The 25,444-nt window shown below is 45.1% G+C and overlaps 1 long non-coding RNA gene across 1 annotated transcript in view; it reads right to left on the reverse strand.

Annotated features, from left to right (window-relative positions):
• LOC122674564 overlaps positions 1–25,444 on the reverse strand; it is a 66,737-nt gene that overhangs the window by 18,037 nt on the left and 23,256 nt on the right. The gene's annotated exons all lie outside the window — the stretch shown is intronic.

A 25,444-nucleotide genomic window follows, 5' to 3' on the forward strand; every position in this document is an offset into this window, starting at 1 on the left:
TCCCAGATGACATGGAGGCTGCTAGTTTGGGGACCCTGCTTTGGGAAGCCCTGCTCTAGTGGAAACTTCCAACTCTGGGGTAACAAAGGTTTGGCAATGCCCTCAGGTTGCTTATTCTTGGGAAATCCTCTCCCATTCCACTCTGCTTGCGTCCTCATCCTCATATTTACATACCAACCAGCCGGAGAAACAAGATTCTCTTAGCATCTGAGGAATGCCGCACCTGTTTCTAAGGACCATCATCCCAGTGACCTCAGCTCCTCTCCACATCGAGTTCAGCCCCAACCCACAACTCTTTTGACTACACAAACGGCAGCTGTCCCCATCAGTGCTGTTACACAGAATGACCTCCCCACCAGCACCTGAAACCTGCCTGAGAACCCCCTGATCCCACCTTACTCCAGGTCCCCTCATCTCTGCCTGGCTCTGAGCAAGCCCCCAGCTCATCTTCCATGTGGTCTGGTGTACAAGGAGCTTAGTCCCTGGGCACAGTGGATGGAAAGGAACAGACGATATCAAGAGGCGACACTCTAATGAAGATGGGAGACCTCTGAATGAGGATCTTCCCTTTTCTGTCCCCTTTGGCCCCCTGGTCCTTCCCTTTAGCATTCTCCTAAGACCCCTTCTAATGAAAAGTGGGCTCAGCAGAGAGGATGCTGCACAGAGCCTGTGTGAGAGGAAAGGTGCCCCTGGGAGGACTTGGTTGTGGGAGGCAGGCAAATGGGATTTCAGCCCCAACCCAGCCTTCTGAGGGTTGTCTTGATGTGGTGCAAACTCCACGTGGTGGCCGTGGACACCACTGACCACTTTTCCCTGACTGCCATGTCCTTGGTGAGCGGGAGGCCAGGCTTGCCTCAGCATAAACAAGCACACACAGGCATGTTGATGATGACCAGAAGTGCCATATTTGTCCTTGTTGCGCACCAGCTTTGTTGAGATAGACTGTGTATTTCTGCAATTCTTTGTCTCTTTCCGTCCTCTTTCTCCCCCAAATAATCAAGGCCAAGTGTGTCCACAGTAACTGCCCAGCATGCCCAGCTGTGACTTCCCTACAGGCTGCATCATTACCGGGCACAGAGTCTGCCTGGCACTCAGCTGGCAGAAGAGCTGCTGGTGCGCAGAGCAGAATAATATCCCGCTTGGCTCCTCCTGGCTCTGTGGGCTCAGCAAGGCTCACAGAAGACAGGCTTGTTTGTGTCTGGAAACTCAGCAGCTGCAGCTCAGGGACTCCGAAAACAGATCTGCAGGGAGAGACAGGCTGTTGCTCCCCCAGCCCACCACGACCACCCTTCTTGCCCAGAGGGAAGACTGACTTCCCTCCTGACAGCTTGCACCCTCAGCAGGGATTCTTCACCAAAGTGGCACCAGTGCCTCCCCTGAAACTCCCTGAGGCCCTGACTTGGCAGGTAACGTGGTCATTCCTGTGGGCCCTCTGAGCTCCTGGCAGAAATATTCCAAAGGTGGTCCTTTAGCCTCAAAGTTTATTTCCGACCTTCCATCCTTGAGATAAGTGAGTCCTTGTTGGGGTTATTCTCTCCCCTTCATTCCCCTGTGGCTGACCAGAGGGTGTGTGACTTCATAGAAGAGTGCTATCTCACTGTCCCCGACCAGCTCGGTAAAGCACCGCTCTCTCCCAGGGCGAGGGGCTCGTCTCCCCACTGCACGTGGTGCTCTCTGAAGGCGCCCACCCAGCGTTATGTCCTGCATTTGGGGGCTTCTTAACCAAGTGTGCCCTTTAACTGAAGACCTCCCCCTTAGCATCCAAACATCTGTTCTTGGTTTCCTCTGGGGCCCTCTTCATTTTTACCATGCCTTCCCTCCACCAAAAAGAAAAAAATGACAGGAACAATAGGAAAGTCCTTCAGAGTATGCTGTCTTATGCTTTGTCGTGTGACCTCTATGTGGTCCAAGAAAACTGAGTGACTTTGTCACAGTTGTGTTCTCAGATCTGCAAAGTAAGCTGGTGCCTCTGCATACGTCCCAAGAACCCCATGTCCGAGTCTCCCCAGGTCTCAAGGAAAGGGGGTCCGGAGCCCCAGCGATATCTGCTGTGTGGGCTCTGCCTCAGATCCCCAAACTCCTCAGGAAGCAGCCACCTCCCCTTGACTATTCGGGAATTAGGACTGGTTTGATTACAAGAGTGAATACAATGTGGAATTTACCAAAGAGAATCAGGTGCAGTGCTATCCTTGGAATTCGAGATTTCTCCCGACACAGCTGCATCACTGCCTTTTGCCTCTTGGGTGAGTTGAAGCTAAATTATTTAATACTCAGTCAAAGTTAAAGGCAAGACACGGTGAGCATGATGAAGGCTGTGAAGACAGAGTTCTGGGCAAGAATGCATCCACACCCCGACACCTGTCCTCCTCCACCCTCTCCCCGTGCAGAGTGGAGACCTGTATCCACAGCAGTATCTTCCACCCCTAACTCCACCAGGGGACTGGATCCTGAGCAGGCTGCCCGTGTGTCCTGGGAGGGAGGAGGGGAGGGCACAGGCAGTACCACCCTGCCCTGTAGAAATGCAAACCAGGGTTGGCCGACCTGTGGGGGCTGTGACTGCAGGACAGCATGTCTTTCTGAGAAAGGTCTCTACTAGCACGGCACGTTTCCCCACCCCATCCAGGTCCTCTGGCTGAGCCTGTAGCTTCAAGAAAACTGCCCACGGAATGTGAGAAGAAATGAGGGCACAAACCTAAGTCGATGTTTTTGCTAATTCAATCTCGTTGATCCGTGGAGACATACTGTGGTCAGATCAACCTTACATAAGAAACAGTTCCAAACAAATCAACATAAAGCGCAAGGGGAATGAGAGGTTGACAGCGCTGAGCAAGCAGGGCGGTTGGGCTGTGCCCCTGCCTAGAGGGCACCTCATGAGCCCCTCTCAGGCACCTGTCTGCTTTCTGGTCAGCACTTCCCCACAGCCAGGCCAGGCTTATAGAACAGGTGCACCCTGTGACAGCTCAGTGCCCGCTTCTTCAGAGGGAGACCTCTCTGATATCCCACTGGGAAGGCAGTGGGCCTTCCCGGCTGAAAACTGAGTGTCAACCAACCCACAACCCAAAACTAAACCCTGCTCAAGTACTGGGAAGAAAAGATGAGACCCAATGCCCAGTGGATCCTGAGCTGAGATGCGAGAGCTGGGAGAAAAGCCCTCAAATGCACCTGTCTCTTTAGGACATATGTTCCCTCAGGCCTGGGGCTCAGCAACAAAAGACAGGAAAGTTCTGACTGGCTTTGCATCTCCACCAGCTGCCCAGCCCATCCCTGGCAGACGTACAGATGCCCCCAGGAAAGGAGAGGGAAGAGGAGTCTTCCCCAGCCCTCACTGTTCCTCATTCCAAACATTCTGTGAGTCCTAGCACACTGGAAGAGTGTGTCCTCAGCCAAGCACAGCTTCCTGTTTCTAAGAAAGGGAATAAAAAATAGTTGAAAGGGTTTTTGGACCATGGAGAGCTTAAGTTTCTAGTAACACAAATGAATCAGACACAGGTGAAAGAATTTTCTCCAGAAGTAAAGAAAGATGCTATGAGCTCCTCTTATTGGACCAGAAAGTGGGGAAAGGATAGCTGAGAAGGGACATGCATCCAAGGCTGAAAGGAAGGAGAAAACCATTGTGAATGGTAGATCAAAGAGAGGGTCTGGTGACGACCCTCCCAAGGGTCTGGAGGTCTGGACCTCCCAAGGCCACATCCTGAACTTGCTTATAACTCAACTTCACCTCCAAAGTCATAGATTTATTTTTTTTTTAAGTCATACATTTAAATATTGTGTCCACCAACCACAACTTCCAATCCTTCCAGACCTTTCATGCTCCCTCAATACTTATTCTAGGGACCCCAGATCCTTGACCACCACCCACACCCACATCCCCATCTTTATTTCTCCTCCATCTCTGCTTCTTTCCCTGTGCACATGGAGTCCATGTCCCAGCACGTCAAGCTCCATCTTGCCAACATTCCCATCTTCCTTGCCCCACTGACTGACTGGGACTCTGTAGCAGAGCCCACAGAGACCACTGCACCCTCTGCCCCAGGCTTACCATCATGGTGTTGACTCTGACAACCAGGGTCCATGCCACTGAAGTTCAAGGGGCCACCACGAAGTTAGCATGTCCAGTGGAAGCTCTGACCAGCCACCCAACCAGGCCTCCCTCATTAGTTCTATTGCTGATCCTATACAAAATTACCTTCCACTTTCTTTACTCTTCTGATGAGTTCATGATCCCACCATGAGTGGAAGACCTCACCTCTCCCAACTCAGCAGAACTCAACCCGACATCACCCATGATTTGAGGAGAAAGGACACACAGTCTCGCAGTTGACCAGTCAGGCTACAGACCCGAAGCTAGAGGAACACCCTGATTTTATCTTATTTTAGAACCAAGAAGCATATTCCAGTAACTCTCAAGTCCATAGTAGAGGGGGTACTTGGGACCTTATTAAATTAATCTCCCAGGTCCTCCAGGCATAGCACATAGGCTTCCAGGACTCCCCACTCCGTCATCCTTGCCTGCCCCTCTCTCTTCTACCACCCACCCAGAGTCCTGCCTTTCCTTGTGCTTGCTCCCTGACATGATTTATCAGTTAGTCCACACTGTCTGCTGTCACTGCTGCATGGACCTGGATCTTCAGATCTCAGGGTAGACGAGGGGAAGCTACACAAGCCCTCATGGGGACACAATCAAGGACAACAATGACAGCAGCCTCCCCACGCTTGCCCATCTCTGGGGCACTGTGATGCTGGAAGAATGTGTCCTTCTTCTCCATCTGGAGTTATGTTACCAAAGATCTGTCTATTTTTCTAGTCACCAGATGTGCTAGATCTCAGAAAAGGGATGGGATTAAAAAAAAAAACCCCTGCCCACAAGAGAATGAAAGTCATCATACAAGAAAGCACAGTATCTTGCAACCAGTCTTAAGGTCTGACCCATAGCTCTACTTAGTCTTTTAGAACCATCCTCTTTTCCTATTTCTGTTACACACTGAGCTATTTTCTCCAGGTATAATCAGTTCCTTGCAGACACCACAGCCCTCTCCATTCTCAGGTCCTCAGCCCACATCTATTCTTCCCTCTTCCCGAAATGACCTTGCTCCCTTTTTCTACTCCCCCAACTTCAACAATGTCCTACTTATTCATAAATTCCCAGATTCAAGGTCACTTAGTCAAAGAAGCCCTCAGGTTAGGTGCAACACGCCATAGCCTCATGTACTTTGCTTTTCAGACACTAAGCTGGACCACAGACCCCGTGAGGCCAGGACCACACCCTGGGTTCACTGCATCACTGGCGTTTGTTGCCTGTCGTGCAGCGCACTTAATAAATAAAACAAATGATCAAGTCATTTCCATCTTACAATGTGTTTACATCTCCCCACATCCCTCTGTTCCTTCCACTCTCCTAATCTGCTACCAAGTCACTCTCCCCACAGCCTCCCACAGGACTGCTCGCAAGGCTGACAATGACCTTGCTCAGTCCCGCAGACGTTCCTTTCTCCTGCCGCCTGAGTCCTCACCTCCTTTGTGGTTCCTGTCCCCCAGTCACTCCTAACTTGTGGAGACCCTCAGGGCCCTACTCATGCTTCCTGGGGCATCTCACACACTCCCATGCTCATGGTTTTTTCCAACATGCAGATCATTCCCAAATTCAAATCATGAGACTGTGTCAGGGGTCCCCAAGGTCACCTCATCATCAGAGATTCACTAGAATGCACAACATTCAGTGCAAGTTGTGTTTACAGCTGAGATTTATTACAGAGACACAGGGAGGATAGTGGCCGAATCATAAGGATAGAGATACACGTGGGTCCAGAGGAGTCACCGTAAGGCTTCCCTGTGCTCACTCTCCCCCAATATGAGGGGTCACACGGAGCTCACTCTTCCCCAAATACATGCCTGTGAGGTGTCAGCCCAGGGAAGCCCAGCAGGGACTCAGAGCTCAGGGCTGTCCCTGGGGGCTGCTCACAAAGGAGCCCTCTGCCTCACAACCAACATTCTAGACTCCCAGAAGGAGAACAGGTGTTCAGCATAAACCACATGGTCTGCACAAACAGTCCAGGCACCAAAAAGCAGCCTTATCAGTTAACTGGTGATGGGGACACTTTGAGAGCCAAGTTCCCAAATGCCAGCCAAGGGCCAGCCTTGTGACAGGCCTCTCTAGGGACAGCGGCCTGGGCCTGATGTGTCCATTCCTTTCTGCACAGGCTGGATCGGTCTCCTGAACCATGAGTCCGTATGTTTACAGCTTCCCACCAGACTCAGTGCCTCAAACTCACCCTCTCCCAGCTGCTGCTCCTGTTACCTGTCTTCTGTTCCCCTCCCACTCCTCACCATCCTGTGCACCGGCTCCCACATGAATTACATCCCTCTAATCTGCCTGCTGCTCAGGACCCCCAAACCTAGGTCAGCATCCACCATGCATCCCACCCCTCCCATCTGATTCTCATGTTATTCATAGTTTTCCTTGGAAGGAAAGCTATGACAAATCAAGACAGTATATTAAAATACGGAGACATTACTTTGCCAACAGAAGTCCATTTAGTCAAAGCTGTGGTTTTTCCAATAGTCATGTATGGATGTGAGAGCTGGACCATACAAAGGCTGAGCACCTAAGAATTGATGCTTTTGAACTGTGGTGTTGAATAAGACTCTTGAGAATCCCTTGGGCTGCAAGGAGATCAAACCAGTCAATCCTAAAGGAAATCAACTCTGACTATTCATTGGAAGGACTGATGCTGAGGCTGAAGCTCCAATACTTCAGCCACCTGATGCAAACAACCAACTCATTGCAAAAGACCCTGATGCTAGGAAAGATTAAAGGCAAAAGGAGAAGGGGACAGCAGAAGATGAGATGGTTAGATAGCATCACTGACTCAGTGGACATGAATTTGAGCAAATTCCGGGAGATAGTGAAGGACAGGGGAGCCTGGCATGCTGCAGTCTATGAGGTCGCAAAGAGTCGGACAGGATTTATTGACAGAACAACAATAACAAATCTTTTAAATACAAACATTGGATCATTTCACTTCTCCACTTAAACCCTCTCATCAAGATGTGCCAGTTCCCAAGTGACCATCACCTGAAACTCCCAGTGACACTGTGTCTTGTCAGCTTCTCCCCAAACCCGGTCACCCCAGGCCTTGCACGCCCTCCCCAAGGCTACAGTGCTCTTTCTTCTGCTCAACCTGCTCCCTCCACTCATCCTTCATGTTGAAGACTGAAGTCACATCCTCAGAAGTCCTCCCCCACTTTCCATAGTCTAAATGAGGCCTGATTGCTCTCTTCCATAATAATAACTGTGTATATCTGCAAGGAATATTCATCTGATGCCTCCTTCAAGCTCCATGGAGCCAAGACCCTGTGTTTGCCCTGGATTTCCAGAGCCAAGCCAGTGCTGAGAAATGGCTGTGTGCTTCTCCATCTGGGCAGGCTGCCATGACAAAGCCCTGGAGATGAGGGGCTTAAGGAACAGGAATCTGATTCTCACTGTTTCAGAGGCTGCAAGTCCGAGACCAGGGTGCAATCATGGTCAGTTCCTGGTGAAGACCCACTTCCTGGCTTGCCAACGGCTACCTTCCCTGTGCCTTCTTAGGGCTTTTCCTTGGTACATGCTCATGGGGAGAGGGAGAGAACTTCCTCCAAGTTCCTTCATAATTCCCTCCTCCTATAGGACAATTCTTGAGGTCCTCAGCACAGCTTCTGAGCTTGTGCACAGCCAGCCCACCTCTCAACCTGGTGTATCTCTCAGCAGCGCCCCTGCGAGGCTCCCTCTTCTCCTGCAGAAGTAGGTCCAGTGCCCCGGCTGCCCTCACACCCCTGCCTCCTACAGGGCGGCACTCTCTGTGGGGCCAGCAGACTGCACCCACAGCTCCTTCACACCTTACTTTCCTGCATCAGGGGCGGTGCGTCCAAGGAAGCCTGGTGAGTGGATGCAGCAGAACTGCCCAAACCTGTGCTCGTAGGAGCCAAGGCACTGCCAGAGACACACCCCAAGGGAGGAGCCACACCAGGGAGCCCGGGGGCAGAGACCAGCTCGCTGTGCTCACTCAGCACGGGGCCCAAAGCCCCTCAGTCCCCGGCTGCCGCGGGGAACCCCCACGCCCGCTGCTGGAGCAGAGCTGGCCCACCACGCCACTGCTCCCACTGCCTCTGGTGCCTGTCCTCCCCAAGTTCTGAGCGTGGCTATTGGTGACTGAGGTACACAGTGGACACTTCTTACATGGAGGTCCTCCCTCCCTCTTCCTGCTGCCCCTCTCTAGCCCACCCCTGACTCCACATCACACGTGTGCCTCCTGTCCTCCACCCTCCCGCCATTCTTTCCTCCTCCTTGGACAACTGGCATTGACCTCACCGTGTTGTATACCACTCCAGGGGATCCATGTGGATAAACTGGTCTATCATCCCTTTTGTCTGAAGAGCTTCAATCTATCTAGTGATGGAAATAAAAATTGAGCATAAATTGCTAGCACCTCTGCCATATTCCAAGTTGAAAGCTCACTTGGATGTCACACATGTGGCAAAAGGATGACCACATGTATTAGAAAAGCAGCGGACGGAGTGTTAGGTGACCTGGCTTCCAGCTTTGTGTCTGTCAGTTATCAACAAAGTGAACTTGGGCAAGCCACACAGTCCCTCTGAGAAAAGTTCCTTCATGGAGAGAATGTCCTGCCAACTGCAGAGCATTTGTACAAGATTTAGATGAAAGAATGCTATGTGAAAGTGCACTGCCAATTATCACATGCTACAGAAATGTAGGGAATTCAATACGCTAAGTCTTGGGAGAGTGGACTTGCTGGATCAGGATTTTGGTTACAATTAAATCCCTGGGTTGGAGAAGGATGTAGGCAGAGAAGGAGAAAGAAAAGCATGCAATTACCTAGCTTAGTGAACACCAGAACTGGTAGCATAAGTCCTCTATGTGATGACAAGTTGATGGGGATTGGGCAGAACCAAAGAGCCAGCCTGGACGTGCCAGCCCCAGTGGTCCGGGGCTTCACCTCCAGTGCCATGGCAGATGTTCAGAGGGTGGGCCACACTCCTTTCCCCTCCCAGTACTGAGCCTTGAGAAATAAACACAAGCTCTGAGGATCAAATAAACTGATTTATATTTTTATTACAACAGCAAAAGATTAGAAACTACCAAATGCCTGTCATATGGAACTTGTTAAACAAATTATGGAAATTCATTCAATGATACACTACACAGCCCTTTTAAAAGGTGAAAAACACAAAAGGATGCTGAACAATATAGTATGCTACCAACTGTGGGGAAATATATGATTTGTTTGCTAATGTACATTTAAAACATGTGCAGAGGACCCTGGTGGGCTCTACAGAGGGGACTAAGAAGCTAAGGGGCAGGAGTGTGGGAAGATGTATACGCCCATTGTGTCTTCTGCATTTTGAACTATGTGACTGTGAGACCACCTGCCCTGTGTGCACCTGTGTGTGCATGCGTGTGTGCATGCATGTATGTGTGTGTGTGTGTGTACAGCTTTATTGGACTGGATCAATGCCTTGAACCTAAAGCCAATGGACTCTCTCCTTCCTAACAGTTGGGTCTCCACCCTAATTTCAGGCCCTATGACCCGCACATGCAAAAATCAAATCCAGACAGCAACATGCATGATAAGAGCAACAGAACATGTGCTGTCGGTCCCTGGGAAGCAGCCCAGGGCTGTGGACAGCAGTGAGGTTCTCCCAGTCTCAACAGTGGGAAGAGAGGGCTTGGACATTTCTCCAACTGGATGGCCTTTCCCTGCCATGTCAATGTAAATGGTGGGCTGACAAGCATCCTCCCTAACAGTACAAGAAAAGTCAGCATCAAGTGGAGGAAGAAAAGACAGACCACATATGTGAAACGGTTGAAGCTGGGGAGGTGTGTTCAGAGAAGGAAGCTGATCAGAGTCTGCAAAGCTAAGTCAAAGGATTCTGAGAAAAATTAAGCGGTGTCAGAGTGTCATGGGTCACAACTTCCACGAGGGCCAAGGGCCCAAATATTTTATATTGCATCCATTAGTAAGACGGAAGCATAAAGGGGATGTAACCTTTGATCTGGCATAATGAGCGGGTATGCTGACAAGATGGGAGCATGATTCAGTCTGGTTCTAAGGAAGCCCCTCCCTTTCCTGGTCCCTCACTGCCCCTCACTGCCTTCCTGCTCCCCACTTGGTTCAGTGTTCCAGCATTCTGTTTTACATTTGGCTTTGTTCAATTCCTGCATCTGCTTAGCCAATTTCTGCTTAGAAGCTAAAGTGCCAAGAAGCTACACGAGAAGACAGGGCCTGGGCAGGATCAGAACTGCTGGAGATTTTGCCACCAAGATTGCCAGGAGAGCTTTGCAAATGGAATCAATCTGAATGCAGCTGATGAGAAACATGTGAATGAGCAAAGCCAGCACAAACAGAAACCGTTGAGTTTCCCACCGCAGTAGCCTGGAGTGGCTTCTCCAGAGATTCTACTCATATGTGTTTGCCCTGCTGTCACAAGGAAGACACATGCTTCTTCTTGGAAACGCTTCCAGATCCTGCTGATTAACCCTCACCTTACAAAGCCCACGTCTCCTTGAGCCCACTTAGCATTCCTTTGTGTATAGTTTGCCCAGTAGCCAACTGGTTCCTCTGTTTGGTACGTGCTCCCACGAGACAGGTGGGAGGTAAGTTTTGTTCAGTATGGTGCCTCCTCTTCCCTGGAATTTGAAAAGGTTAGAAAAGCTCACCGCTGACTAGGTATGTCCTCATCATCCCCAAATAAAAGATCAAGATGTCTCTCAAATGTAGTCAAAGAATTTGGGGCATTCTCCTGTAATTTCTTCAAAGAGGCATACTTGATGTCAGACATTCATTGGCATCATTCACTGTGACACGTCTCAGACGAGGTTATAATAAAGGAACATGATTATTTGCCTAGAGCTAAGAAAAAGAGTCAGATGGTAACAACTGAACAGAGGTTGTCAAGCAACTTCTGAGGAAAAAGGCACTCTGATTCCTACTAATTCTTGCCCTGGAGCCCAGTCTGCTATGTGTTCAGAGTAGAGCAATCCCAACACCCCCACAATATATTAACTTCAGAGAAACATAGTTTTGGCAGTGTCTGGTTTCCTTTTCCTGGGTCCATCTTCACCACACAGCCTTTTCCATCTCAGTTGAGAGCAGTTGGCCAGCTCCAACGGCCCTGACAGTGGCCATTAGCTACCCGGACATTATGCTTTATCTCTCAGGTGCTGTGTGTTTAGCTGGCATGATTTTGGGCAAATGCCACATGGGGATTTGGCATCTGCAAAGCTCTGGTCCAGACCTGGGAATGATAGTGATTGATGGCTCTGTGATTCAATATTTGGGAGTCATCTAGCCACCAGTCCAGAAACAATTAAACCACTGGTCAGGGAGTTGTTCTGTTCCTTAGGTTCGCTGAAGGATAACTTAGCTATGTGTTACTCTGAGCATAAACATTACACTGACCTCGATCCAGGAATTTAAACAGTGTCATTTAATGTAAACGCTAGCAAATACCTTCTTGCTGAAGTGGTCTGTTTTCAGGATGGCTTAGTGTTTCTTCTCTCCAAAAGTACTTTGGGGCAGTGGATTTTAAACTCTCAGTCAGATCTGCATTTCTTCTCTCATTTACATGGCTTGGCCTCCCGAGCATCAGTAGCCGCTTCTAAAGTTGAGGGAGCCCTCTGCTGATAGCCTGGGTGTAACTTCACAGCACACAGCAAGAAGACTAAGGGAAGTCTCCGGAGCTCCTGAATTTGAAAACCGTCTAGACGCACAGCAGACTTTGCTGTGAAAAGTCTGGCTCTAGAAATGTCCTTTATTTCCTTGAAGTATCCACATTGTTTCCAATTTTATTCTTCCAGGAAGTAGAAGAAAAAAGTCATCTGTCTGTCTCTCTCTGCAACTGCAATGCCATGATCCACTCTAGAACAACTCTGCTCAGCATGTGTCCTGCAGTAAAGGAGTGGGAGCTGCCAGAATATATACAGAATCCCAGCATCATGAGACTGGATTTAGGAACATTTACCCTTTGTGGTGTGTCCAGACCAAGAACTTGATGAGGCCACAACTTGAAGGAGGAATTATTCCCAGTAGCTGTGGCCTTGATGCTTGAGGTTAACAGCTTAACACCAGGGTGTGGTGCCCAATCTTGAAGTCTGAAAATTTACTGTGATAAAGGCAGGCTGCCTGCCAAGCCCTGCAGTGTGAATCCCAAGAGGAGCACCTTCTATTCTGAGACCTCTCTCAACCCAGGGCACACCGTCCTATGCTTTGATGACTGTCCCACCTCTCTGCCTATATGCTTCTTTCTCCAACTCCTTTATTCCTAAACTTTCTTTTCAACCCACAGACAATGAGGACAACTTACTCCTTGACCCATCTGACTCTCAGAAAAGAAGTCACAAGGTAAAGTGAGTGAAATACCTGCCCCAGATGTCAGCAGGGAGAACAAAGGTACAACTTCCCTTGCTGCAGGCATCAAAGGGAAGGGTAAAGAAATGGCAAACAGAGTTTCAAACCTGGATGAAAGGGAACAAAAGAACAATAAGATCCTTTTCCTTGAGATGGCTCCCCTGGAAAAAAAAAGAAAAGTGAAATCTCATGCCTCATAACACAACCAACACTACTAATAACCACGGCAGAAGGAGCCGTCTGGAAAATCAAAAGGTCTTTGGTGCTCAGAATTCTTCAGTGAGTCCCCATGGCCCAGTGCAACCTCAAGTTCTCAAGAGGATATTCAGCATGCTTTGCTTTTTCTGCTGCAGTCCCTACCGGACCCAACACATGGACACAGAGCTCACTCTCATTTTGCAGTTAGACCATTTTCCCCTCATGTCTTCCTGATCCTATCCCTTCCTCCTCCATTTGTCAGAGGCACACCCCCCACCCCATTCTTCAAGACTGAGCACATCGGGATGGGGAATAAGTGTAAATCTATGGCTGATTCATATCAATGTATGACAAAACCCACTGAAATGTTGTGAAGTAATTAGCCTCCAACTAATAAAAAAATTAAAAAAAAAAAAAAGACAATCATATTTCATATTTAAAAAAAAAAAAAAAAGACTGAGCACAAATGTCCCATCCTCCATGAAGGCTTCTCCAGCACTGCCAGACAGAATTAACTCCTCTCTCCCTTATCTTCCCAAGGGTTTTTGTTGACATCCTGCTCCACCCCCACCATTATCACACTTAATGTACAGTCCTGACAGTCATCTCCTCTGCAGTTTACAAATAGGATGAAGCCACACATTCATTCCTTCATCTCCCCTCGAATTCCCTCCTCCACCAGGTTTCCTCATACCCTACCATTCACCATCCTCATTCTTCCTTCCAAGGGACTATCATAGCATCTTTCACATTGGACAGTCTCAATACTCTGCTTATTCCATTAAATTACATTAACAACTAAGAAGATCAGGAGATTATTGTTCACTCTAAAGACAGAAGAAGGCAGTAATATGACAACAGGTAAGTGAGATATTACTTCAGATCTTAAGTCATAAACACCCTCGTTTGTCAGCTCCAAGAAGCTCGTCTAGAAGCTTCTCAAAATTTCTAATTTCTCCAGTTTTCGAACCCTGCCTTCTATATGTGACCATAGAGCACTGAGAACAACTTCTGAGCAACTGTGAATTAGGAACCACTCCCCCACCCACCTTGCTCAAGACACTTTACTTCCATCTGCTAGAAATTTGTCATAAAAATGATCCAAACATGCTAAGAACAGGGGCCAAGTGCTGACCCCAGAGCTGTGCAATGACTAGCCCTAAATGGCCTCGAACATGAGAAGTTGAAAATATCCAATCAGTATTTGTCCTTCAAGATGATCATCACAGTGGTCAATGGACTTTGGAGTCTAACAAACCTGAATTCAAATCGAAGTTAAACATTTTAACCTTCAGTTTCCATACCTCTGAAATGGAGCTAATAAAATCCCTCTTCATCATCAGGTTGCTTTTAGTATTAAATGGGATTTTGAATATTAAGTACTTAATTACTCACAAGAAATGCTCAGTAAGTGAAAGCTATTCTTATTACAATAATGCTTCCATAATTTAATACATTTCTGAAAGTTATCTTTTGGAATCACCTTCAAAGCCCTTTTACAAGTCACATGTAAAAATCATGGTTTGTTTTTTTTTTCTAATTTTTTTTATTCCTTATTTTGTACTAAAACAGTACCATCTTCAAGTCTCTATTTTATTAATTAGATTTATCTAAACATTTTATTTATAGGTTCACAAAAGTCAAATCCACTGTTTAAAGAACAAGTGTTGCAATCACTGCCTATATGTTTCAAGTACTTATGGAATTCCAAAGGCATTGTTCAAAACCCAAATACTATACAGAAAGCATTTATATCTTACACAAACATCCCAGACCCATTCCCCACAATAGTAAAAGGTTAGAACTACTGTTCCTAGCTTAATTCAAATCAAGTATTTTACTGAGCAAATGAATATATGAAGGTTATTGAGGGATGGACACTGCAAAAATCAGGTCTTTTGAGTTCATAGAATAGAATGCCAAGAAACCCCAAACTGTGGAAGAAACCCAGCTTGGAAGTTGAGTTAAGCTGCCATTCTAGATGACTCAAGGGCACTTCAGCGGAGAGATAAGTCTCTGAGCTCCCTTCTGGACCTGAGAATAACTTCAATTATTACCTCATATTCCAATTTTTCACTGCGTAGTCAGAGAATGTCCTTGAAAGGCCACTAGATTCACTCAGACACTGCTAGAGCTCTGCTTCTTCAAGAGCGGATTATTATTCATTTAGAGATGGTTGGATGGCATCACTGACTCAATGGACATGAGTCTGAGTAAACTCTGGGAGTTGGTGATGGACAGGGAGGCCTGGCATGCTGCAGTCCCTGGGGTCGCAAAGAGTCAAACACGACTGAACAACTGAACTGATTGACTGAATCAACAAGCACTTCCTGGCTCCTTTTGTATATATAGCACTTAACACCATAGGAAGATAATGCATGGCCCCTGACCTCATGGGCTTTCTGTTCTAGAGACTAGAATCTAGAATTTCAATGTGAAAAATGTCCATTCTAAATAGTACATGAGACTACAAAGAATCTATCATAAGTAACGTAGTGATTCATTGAGTAAACAGTAGAAACAATGCATGCTATGGAGAGAAAGACACCTATGAAGGGAATGGTCCTGGAGGCCCTGGAATGAAACTCAGCCCAAGAAGAGAGAAAGGCTTTCAGTAGGTAGAGAGAAGGGGAGTGATTCCAGGGGAGGGGACCAATGCAATAAAGGCAGAGTGATATAACAGGCCTTGGACCAAGACTCTTAAATAGAGTCTAAAGTACGAATGGAGTGGTTATAGAGTGAGAAAGGTAGTTTGGGACCAGATTGTAAAGCATCTGAATGGCAGGAATTCATACTTAATCCTATAGAGTCTAGGACTTGATATTACCCTGTTGTCGGCTGGAGAAAGTTAGGCAGGAGACACGGTAACAATAAGCTTTCAATGGGCCCTTTTGACATGAGCTCCATAATCAAAGGGTCTCACAGTCAACTGAGTCTAAATTTTCTGCCTTAGAAAAAATAGGGGGATTAGCTGTACATTTTAGTCTTCTATGTTCACTCTGGCCTCTCCAACTGAGGGTCACCAGTGATGGGCAGCTGAAGCAGGAAAAGCCAAAGAAACTCAGAGCTGCTAGTGGCTGGAAAGAAATTGTCCCTGGCAGTGAAATCTGCCCCACCAATGCCTGGGATAGAGCAGTGGGATTAGGTGGTTTGCTGGGCCCCATGGCATGGTCTGCGGTGCTGTCAGCAGCCTTTCATCAAAACCTGATGTTGCAGCAGGCAGTAGTGGCTGGTTTATGTTCTGGATATGAAAGTGCAGGCTTACGTGTCCTCTATTTATACATGCACCCAGGCCTGCTGGATGACTGCCATTCCATTCAAAGGAGGTAAAATAAAACCTTCTCATGTAGCACGCTGACACACACACCACACATTCCTGGAAGCAGCAGGCAAGAAAGGGTTTGACCTCCAGCCACAAAAAGAGAATCCAGTAGGGGAAACCACACAGTGGCCTAACAGACCACAAAGAAATCCATTCTCAGAGTGTGGAAAGCTGGTCTTTGTAAAAGCAGTAAGTGGCATTTTGAACAAACCAAACCAATTTTGAAGCAAGATGAAAGGCACCAGGGGCACCACCTGTCCCGTTTGCATCAGCTTCATTGTCAGACTCGTCTTATCAAAATTCTTACATTGGGAGCCCACATAGTTTACACTAACTTCATCCCCCATGCCTCAGGCATATCTTACAGCAGAAACTAAGCCAGTTTCAACCCAAAGAGAAGCAGATTGCAGAAGTCAGCATGGCTGGTTGTATGAGGGCTAAGTTAAATTTGAAGGCTTCCAGAAATACAGCTCAGAGAAGGCAATGGCACCCCACTCCAGTACTCTTGCCTGGAAAATCCCATGGACGGAGGAGCCTGGCAGACTGCAGTCCATGGGGTCGCGAAGAGTCGGACATGACTGAGTGACATCACTTTCACTTTTCACTTTCATGCATTGGAGAAGGAAATGGCAACCCACTCCAGTGTTCTTGCCTGGAGAATCCCAGGGATGGGGTCGCACAGAGTTGGACACGACTGAAGTGACTTAGCAGTAGCAGGGATACAGCTGGGACTTCCTAGGTGGCGCAGCAGTAAAGAAGCAGCCTGCCAGTGCAGAAGATGCAGGAGACAGGGGTTTGATCCCTGTCGATTCCCCTCCAGGCCCCTGGAGGAGAAAATGGCAACCCACCCCAGTATTCTTGCCTTGAGAATTCCACGGACAGAGGAGTCTGGTGGGTTACAGTCCATAGGGTCACAAAGAGTTGGACACAACTGAGCGACTAAACAACAACAGAGATACAACCGGTAGGCTGAGTACTCTGACAAAATCCACCACTTCATGGACCTTCAGTTTCAACTCCCAGCCTCCCATTCCTTCCGGATTCCCCACGAATGAGTGTCTATAAACAGACCCATATTTTATTTTATCAGCCACCTCCTTCCTAATGCTTTCCCAGGTTTCTAGGACTAATGCCACATCTTCTGAACTTGTGATAATCTCATGGCACTTTTCACATACCTCATTTTGTCTGGTTATTTACATATACAGCTTTTCCCCTGCTAGTTTGTGAACCCCTGTGGGTGAGATATAATCTCCCTCTCTCCCCATTTACTTAAACATCAGAGATATTCAATAAACTCTCATTGAAAAATATATACAAATACTTTTTGTATCATTGGGAAACTATAAATCATTTAGGAAAAAAGTGGAAACTGTCAAAGATTTATGAGTGGGAGACCACTTAGGAGACAACTGCCATAGTTCAAGGAACATTTAGTCAGCATCCGAATTTAAGGGGGCAGGGGTGGTGGGCAGACAGAAGGAGACATGTGGCCTCGATACGTGCTGCTGACTCGTTCATTGACTTTTAGAGCAAAGTAGCAACTTAAGCAAAGCACAAATATCCTCCAAGATGAAGATCACAATCAAATAGGACGCTCTCTGTCCAAACTTTGACTGGCTCTGAACAGATAATTGGGTATTAAAACCAGTACTATTCAAATCTAAAAGTAGAAGAACCATCAGATTTGAGGAGGTGACCACCAATCTCGAGGAAATGAAGGAAATGTGAGCATTTTTCCCTCCAGCCTCCCTTCACCTTCATCCTTCCTTCCCTCCCCCAAAGTCATCTTTTCCCCACCCAGTCCTCACAGCCCCTTCTCTCCTCTACCCCCTGAGTTAAACGCTCACTGTCCCCTGAACTGTGGCAGTTGTCTCTCACTGATAAATAGTCTCTGGTTTCCATTTTTTTCTAAATGGTTTATAGTTTCCCAAACACGTCCCACACATTCCCACCCCCAGATCTCTGTTGAAGGCTTTGTGGGGCCAGTGGAATATTTTTCCCCATGTCTGCCTATTTAAATTTTATTCTTCAAGATTCAGTTTAACCACTTCAACCTTCACTGAGTCTTCTCTAAAATTTCCTGGACGCAATTTCTCTTTTTCTGAACTCTCATAGCACTTGGCATCTTTTTACTATATTTAGCACACTCTATCTTACATCTTTCCATGTACATCTTCACTCTCCAATTAAAATGGAAATTCCTGAGGACACGAATTTTATCTCCATGGCATCATGCATTGTTAATTTCATATATGTCCTCAATGAATATTTGTTGGGTGGATGATATTTGTTGTATGAATGAATGAGGATATAAAACAATATAAATAATTGAATGAATGGGATGGATTTTCAATATTTCTCAGATTTAAGGAAAGGGAAAGTCACTCCAGATATTTTTGAGGTTGAACCTCTTACTTTTTACCTTTCAGTTAATTATAATTAGCCTCATAACACAGACAAAGCAATTGAGGTCAATGTAGACTAAATGCTTATGGAAATCATATTGCCCAATGCAAGGCTCTTTATTTTATGCCATTCTACTCGAAGTTAGTCTCTATTTTTTTTAGTATCTGGCACATATATCATGGGGTTATCTTCAAGAAAACAAGAAAAGATAACCCAGTTCTTTTTATTCCCTTCTCATTAACCCTGTTTTATTTCCATGCCTTCATAGAGGGTACAGATAGATGAGCACTTACAATAGGAAGATGTCCTACTCAATAGAAACAAAACAGACCTGGTCTAAGTATATCCAAAAAGCAAAAGTCTTTCAGGATCAAAAGTAATTACCAAAGAATTCCCTGGATGTCCAATGGTTAGGATGTGGCACTTTTGCTGCCATAGACAGAGTTCAACTCATGGTTGGGGAACTGAGATCTCACGAGCCATGTGATGCAGCCAAGACAAAAGGAATTTCCAGATTAGAGTCTATGAACATGATGAGGAGGAAACTTTTATCAAAAGAAATGGCCTACTTGTACAGAATATGAGGAATGACTCAATCACAGGTGCCTCCTTCAAGGCCAGGAAAACAACTGGCTGCCAAGTGTTCCTGTCTCCCCTGGTCGTAACACCACAGGATCTCGTTGGTAGATGGCTCCCTGGACTTGGGTCAAAGCCCATGAATGGAAACTCTCAGGGCAAGCTTATTCTTCTTGCTGCTGGCAAACTGCCACAGCAACATTCCAACCCCCTGGGCTCCACCAGGAAGCAGGCATCAGATCAGAAGAGCAGAGCACCAGCAGTGGACTTGGCTCATTAGAGGCCCCAGACTCCAAGAAGTGGGAAGATCACTAAACAGGCTGATTCTGCTGCAGCAGGAAGACTTAAGGTCTGCTCCTGAGAAATCTCTGGCAAACTTTCTCACATGAGTTGTGAACAGCAGTTCCTGATAAAAACTCAGAAAGAAGATAGTAGCTATTAACACCCTCTGGGCTGAGGTCTGCAACTCTCTTGACAGTTTTTCTGCATGTTAGACAAAGGTGTGCAGAAAATCAGAACGATTTACAGGCAGGTGGGGGCTAGAGCTGCAGACTGGAATCGAAGGTAGTTCTCACCTGGCCTTTCTAAGAGATAAAAAGATACATGGTTTTGTGCCTCTATCTCCCCAATTGGAGGTTGGGTTTTCCTGGATTGAGACTGTTGTGCTTGTATGTAAAATGCTGGAATCCATGCTCTGTAAGCATCAGCCAAATGTCCTGCAACCACATCAGCCTGGAGTGGGAACCCCAATGGTCACTTCAGGCTCACCTTCTCAGGGGCTGCTTCATCCTGGCAGCTCAGTCACTGGACATTGTTGCCCTTCCTCTGGCTACAGCAAGCCCACTGGATCCCCAGTCTGGGCCACAGAGCTGTGCTGCCCCTGCAAACACTCGTGCGGCATTATGGTGCTCGGCTCCAACCCTCTCTCCCAGAGGGTAGGCATCTGCTGCTCTCAGATTGCTTTACATTCTCTTCTTGAGCTCCCACATTACACAGACCTTGAGGGAAGTCTCTGACTGGTTTCTGTGGTTCACTAAGCTTCCTTGGAGGGTTGGGGTAAAAGACCATTCAAAAGGCAATTTAATCATGTCATACTCTTCTAAAGTGTCCTTATCTTGGGACTTTCCTGCCGTCCAGTGATTAAGACTTTGCCTTCCAATGTAGAGGGTGTGGGTTCAATTCCTTGGGGAGCTAAGATCCTACATGCCTCCTGGTCAGAAAGCCAAAAATATAAAACAGAAGTAATATTGTAACAAATTCAATAAAGACTTTAAAAATGGTCCACCTTAAGAAGAAAATAAAGTGTCCTTATCTTAATGTTGAGGACATTTTTAAACATAATCCTATGCTTTCTTATTGCACTTTGTATTGCAAATTTCAGACCTAAATTGAAGAAAGTAGGGAAAATCACTAGGCCTTTAAGGTATGACCTAAATCAAAACCCTGACAATAATTTACTGGAAGTGACAAATAGATTCAAGGGATTATATCTGATAGACAAAGTGCCTGAAGAACCATAGACGGAGGTTTGTGACATTGTACAGGAGGTGGTGACCAAAACAATCCCCAAGAAAAAGAAATGCAAAAAGGCAGAATGGTTGTCTGAGGAGGCCTTACAGATAACTGAGAAGAGAAGTGAAAGGCAAAGGAGAAAAGGAAAGATATACCCATCTGAATGCAGAGTCCCAAAGAATAGCAAGCAGAGATAAGAATAAGAAAGTCTTCCTTAAGCGAACAGCGCAAAGTAATAGAGGAAAACAATAGAATGAGAAAGACTAGAGATCTCTTCAAGAAAATTAGACATATTAAGGGAACATTTCATGCAAAGATGGGCACAATAAAGGACAAAAACGGTATGGACCTATCAGAAGCAGAAGATATTGAGAAGAGGTAGCAAAAATACACAGAAGAACTATACAAAAAAAAATCTTAATGACCCAGATAACCATGATGGTGTGATCACTCACCTAGAAACAGATATCCCGGAGTGAGAAGTCAGGTGGGCCTTAGGAAGCACTACTACAAACAAAGCTGGTGGAGGTGATGGAATTCTAGCAGAGCTATTTCAAATCCTACAAGATGATGCTGTGAAAGTGATGCACTCAACATGCTAGCAAATTTGGAAAACTCAGCAGTAGTCACTGGACTGGAAAAGGTCAGTTATCATTACAATTATAAAGAAGGGCAATGCCAAAGAATGTTCAAACTAGTGCACAATTGCACTCATTTCACACACTAGCAAAGTAATGCTCAAAATTCTCCATGTTAGGCTTCAACAGTACATGAATCAAGAACTCCCAGATGTTCAAGCTGGATTTAGAAAAGGCAGAGGAACCAGAGATCAAATTGCCAACATCCACTGGATCACAGAAAAAACAAGAGAATTCCAGAAAAATATCTACTTCTGCTTTATTGACTACGCCAAAGCCTTTGACTGTGTGGATCACAACAAATGCTGGAAAAGTCTTCAAGAGATGGGAATATCAGATCACCTTACCTGCCTCCTGAGAAACCTGTATGCAGGTCAAGAAGAAACAGTTAGAACTGGACATGGAACAATGGACTGATTCTGAATTGGGAAAAGAGTACGTCAAGACTGTATATTGCCAACCTGCTTATTTAACTTATATGCAGAGTACATCATGCAAAATACTGGGCTGGATGAAGCACAAGCTGCAATCAAGATTGCAGAGAGAAAAATCAATAAACTCAGATATGCAGATGACACCACCCTTATGGCAGAAAGTGAAGAGGGACTAAAGACTCTCTTAATAAAGGTGAAAGAGGAGAGTGGAAAAGCTGACTTAAAACTCAGTATTCAAAAAACTAAGATCATGGCATCCAGTCCCATCACTTCTTGGCAAATAGATGAGGAAACAGTGACAGACTTTATTTTCTTGGGCTCCAAAATCACTGCAGATGGTGACTGCAGCCATGAAATTAAAAGACACTTACTCCTTGGAAGCAAAGCTATGACAAACCTAGATAGCGTGTTAAAAAGTAGAGACATTACTTTGCCGAAAAAGGTCCATAGAGTCAAAGCTATGGTTTTTCCAGTAGTCATGTATGGATGTGAGAGCTGGACCATAAATAAGGCTGAGTGCCGAAGAATTGATGCTTTTGGATTGCAGTGTTGGAGAAGACTCTCTAGAGTCCCTTGCACAGCAACAAGATCAAACCAGTCAATCCTAAAGGAAATCAACCCTGAGTATTCATTGGAAGGACTGTTGCTGAGACTAAAGCTGCAATACTTTGGTCACCTGATGCAAAGAACTGACTCATTGGAAAAGACCCTGATGCTGGGAAAGAGTGAAGGCAGGAGAAGAAGGGGATGACAGAGGATGAGATGGTTGGATGGCATCACCGACTCAATGGACATGAGTTTGAGCAAGCTCCAGGAGTTGGTGATGGACAGAGAAGCCTGGTGTGCTGCAGTCCGAGGTTGCAAAGAGTCGGACATGACCGAGTGACTGAACAATAACTGTGCTTTCATCACACTTACCAAAAATAACAATAATTCCTTAATGTCCTCTTTTACTAATCCCTATGCATATTTCCTTGATTTTCCCAATCTTCTTCTTGTTGATTTGTTTCCATCAGGATCCAAACAAGGGTCTTACAATGTATTTGGTTATGTCCTCTTAGTCTGTTTTACCTGATAGTAACTCACTCTCCCTTTTTCCATAATGCCATTTTCATTGGAGCAGAATCCTCATTTGTTGGAAAAACTCGGTCACTTTTCCTACAGGATGTCCCACCTTCTGGATTTAGCTATAAACATTGTATCCTTGTCATTTGGACTTCTCAGACGGCACTAGGGGTAAAAAACCTACCTGTCAATGCAGGAGACACAGGTTTGATCCCTGAGTCAGAAAGATCCCCTGGAGGAGGGCATGGCAATCCACTCCAGTATTCTTGCCTGGGAAATCCCATGGACAGAGAAGCCTGGTAGGCTATGGTCCACAGGGTTACAAAGAGTCAGATATAACTGAAGCGCTTAGCATGCATGCACACACACATCCTTGTCATTTAAGTAGTTCTTCCATCCCCTGTATTTCCTATAAATTAATAGCAGTTCTGATGACTTGATTCAAGTCAGGATCAATATTTTAGGCAAGAAACATTCTAGGAGACACTTACTGTTGCCTCAGTGCATATAATGTCTGTGCTGCCCCCTTTTACAGAGGGTAAGACTGATCACAGGGTGTAGGTGGTATCAGCCTGATCCTTCCATTATAATGTTCTGCATTGACATTTCAGTTAATAATTTTAGCCTCTTTAATGGATGTTGCCTGGATCAACTATTTCTTTAGAGGTTGAAAATGGTGCATTTTAAAAAATTCTGTTATTTCTTCTGCATTTATTAGTTGGGATTCTTCTATTATATAAGACCTACTTTTATCAAAGATTTAGTTACCCAAAATATATGGCATAGAAAAGATAAAATATATGCTTTCTCATTATTTATCCATTTTCAGAATAATAAGTTGTTACCTTAGCAACTCCCAGTGGCAGGTTATTACATTGTTTATAGGGTTTTTTGGTTTCATTATGAACTCATGGTTTTTATGTATGTGACAGTTTTTAATCCATTATAGTTATCCTTCTTTTTGATGCAGAAATTGCCCTATTTGGACCAATAGGAGTGCCTTTAAAGTGGCTCCTGTGTTGTTTTGACATGATTTCAGCTAGTCTGGGAGAGCTTTCTTGCAAAACAAGTTGTCCATGGCTCATCACGCAGATTTCTTGTCCGAAAGCTGAACTCAGCCATCTTACCATGAGGAATGGTATTTAGAGACTTCAGGATTTTTTTTTCCCCAATTAAGCATTGCAAAAATAATTGAGACTTCCTGTGCAGACATCTCTCAGATCTCATTGTCTTTTTTTCCCCATTGGAGGTAAATACTACCATGAATATGTTATTTATCACTCTTATTTAGGTTTTTATTCTTTTATTATGTATTTTGGGTACATATATTTTAAATGGCATTGTCTTGCAGATATTTAAATCTTATTAGATGGTATTACACTGTGTGTATCTTATTTCAACCCATATTTTCCACACAGAGCTATATTCCTTATACTTACCCATATTGGTAGATTTATTGCTGGTTCATATTAACTGCTGTGTGTTATTTCACAGTATACACATACCACAATTTTTTTCCTGTTGATGAATTCTTTGGTTCTCAAATTTTGCCATTACAAACAAAACCTCAGTGAAGATTGTTGATCATACCTCACTGCAGACTACATGAGAATCTCTAGGGTATACCTCTAGATGCAAACCAGCTCAGTCATTGGGTATGAGCACTTTCACATTTACTAAATACTGTCAACTGCTCTTCAGGATGGTTGTACAAATTTATGCTTCCACCAGCAGTGTACAAAAGTCCACACTTTCTTCCTACATCCTCACTCAAACTTGGTATTATCAGATATTTTAATTTGTGAAGTGATTTCTCCTTGGCACCTTAACTTCTTGGCACTTTAACTTCTCTGCTAGTGAGATGAAAATTATTCTGGTGTGTGTGTTGACTCTGTGGGTTGATGTTTCTATTGCATTTGAGAGTATAGTAATTAAAACCATAAGACCTGGAGCCAGAATCCTAGGCTCAAGCTCAGCTCCATCTCTCAACTATCAGTGACGTTAAGCATGCTATTTAACCCTTTCTCTATTTCTTTACCTGCAGAATGGGGGTGATAAACATTTGTCTCATAGAAATATAATAAAGATTAAATGAGTTAGTATATCTCAAGTGCTTAGGACAAGTGCCTGGCTATTATAATCACAATCATTGTTATTGGTTTGTCAGGGTTCTTTCCATATTCTGGGTACAATTTCTTTGTCAGATTTTGCATTTTAAATATCTTTTCCCAAATGTTTGTGATTCATTTTTTACTTTGTTTTTTGGTATCTTTTACTACTGCAGAAAATTTAGGGTTAATATAATAAAAATTTGTCCTTACTTTTTCCTATACAGTTGGAAGTTTTGTTGTAAAGCTTAAGGAATCTTTCTTAAATCTTTCACAAGGTCCTAAGGCCTATATTTTCTTTAAAATTTTTTAAAGATTCTTTTTTGTATCCCTTGTAGGATTTTTAACTTACTTGTGATGTAAGAGAGAAACCAAACTTTGTGTTTTTCCCCACAGATAATTGATTTTCCAAGCACCATTTACTGAATAATCATTGTTTTCCCATTTATTAAAATTCTACTTTTATCATATATTGTGTCCACAAATATGTGGCTGGGTTTCTGGGCTTCTTATCCAGTTCCATTGATTCATTTTTCAATTTTTGCATCATCCCACTATGTCCAAATACCTAAGACATATATAAAAATAAGCCTTCATATTTCACAGAACAAGCCCCATCTCTTCTTTTTTGAGGTGGAATCTAAGTTCTTGGCCTGCTCCTCCATAGAGTCTCCTAGAGCCTGAAAGACAGTGAAGACTGTGCCTAACATCTGAGAAATCTGGACAAGAAACTGCTCTCCTGGCAGAGCAAACTTAGGAAGATCCCACAGTCCCAAGATTT

Source organism: Cervus elaphus, chromosome 2 (genome assembly GCF_910594005.1).
Source record: "Cervus elaphus chromosome 2, mCerEla1.1, whole genome shotgun sequence".
NCBI lineage: Eukaryota > Metazoa > Chordata > Mammalia > Artiodactyla > Cervidae > Cervus > Cervus elaphus.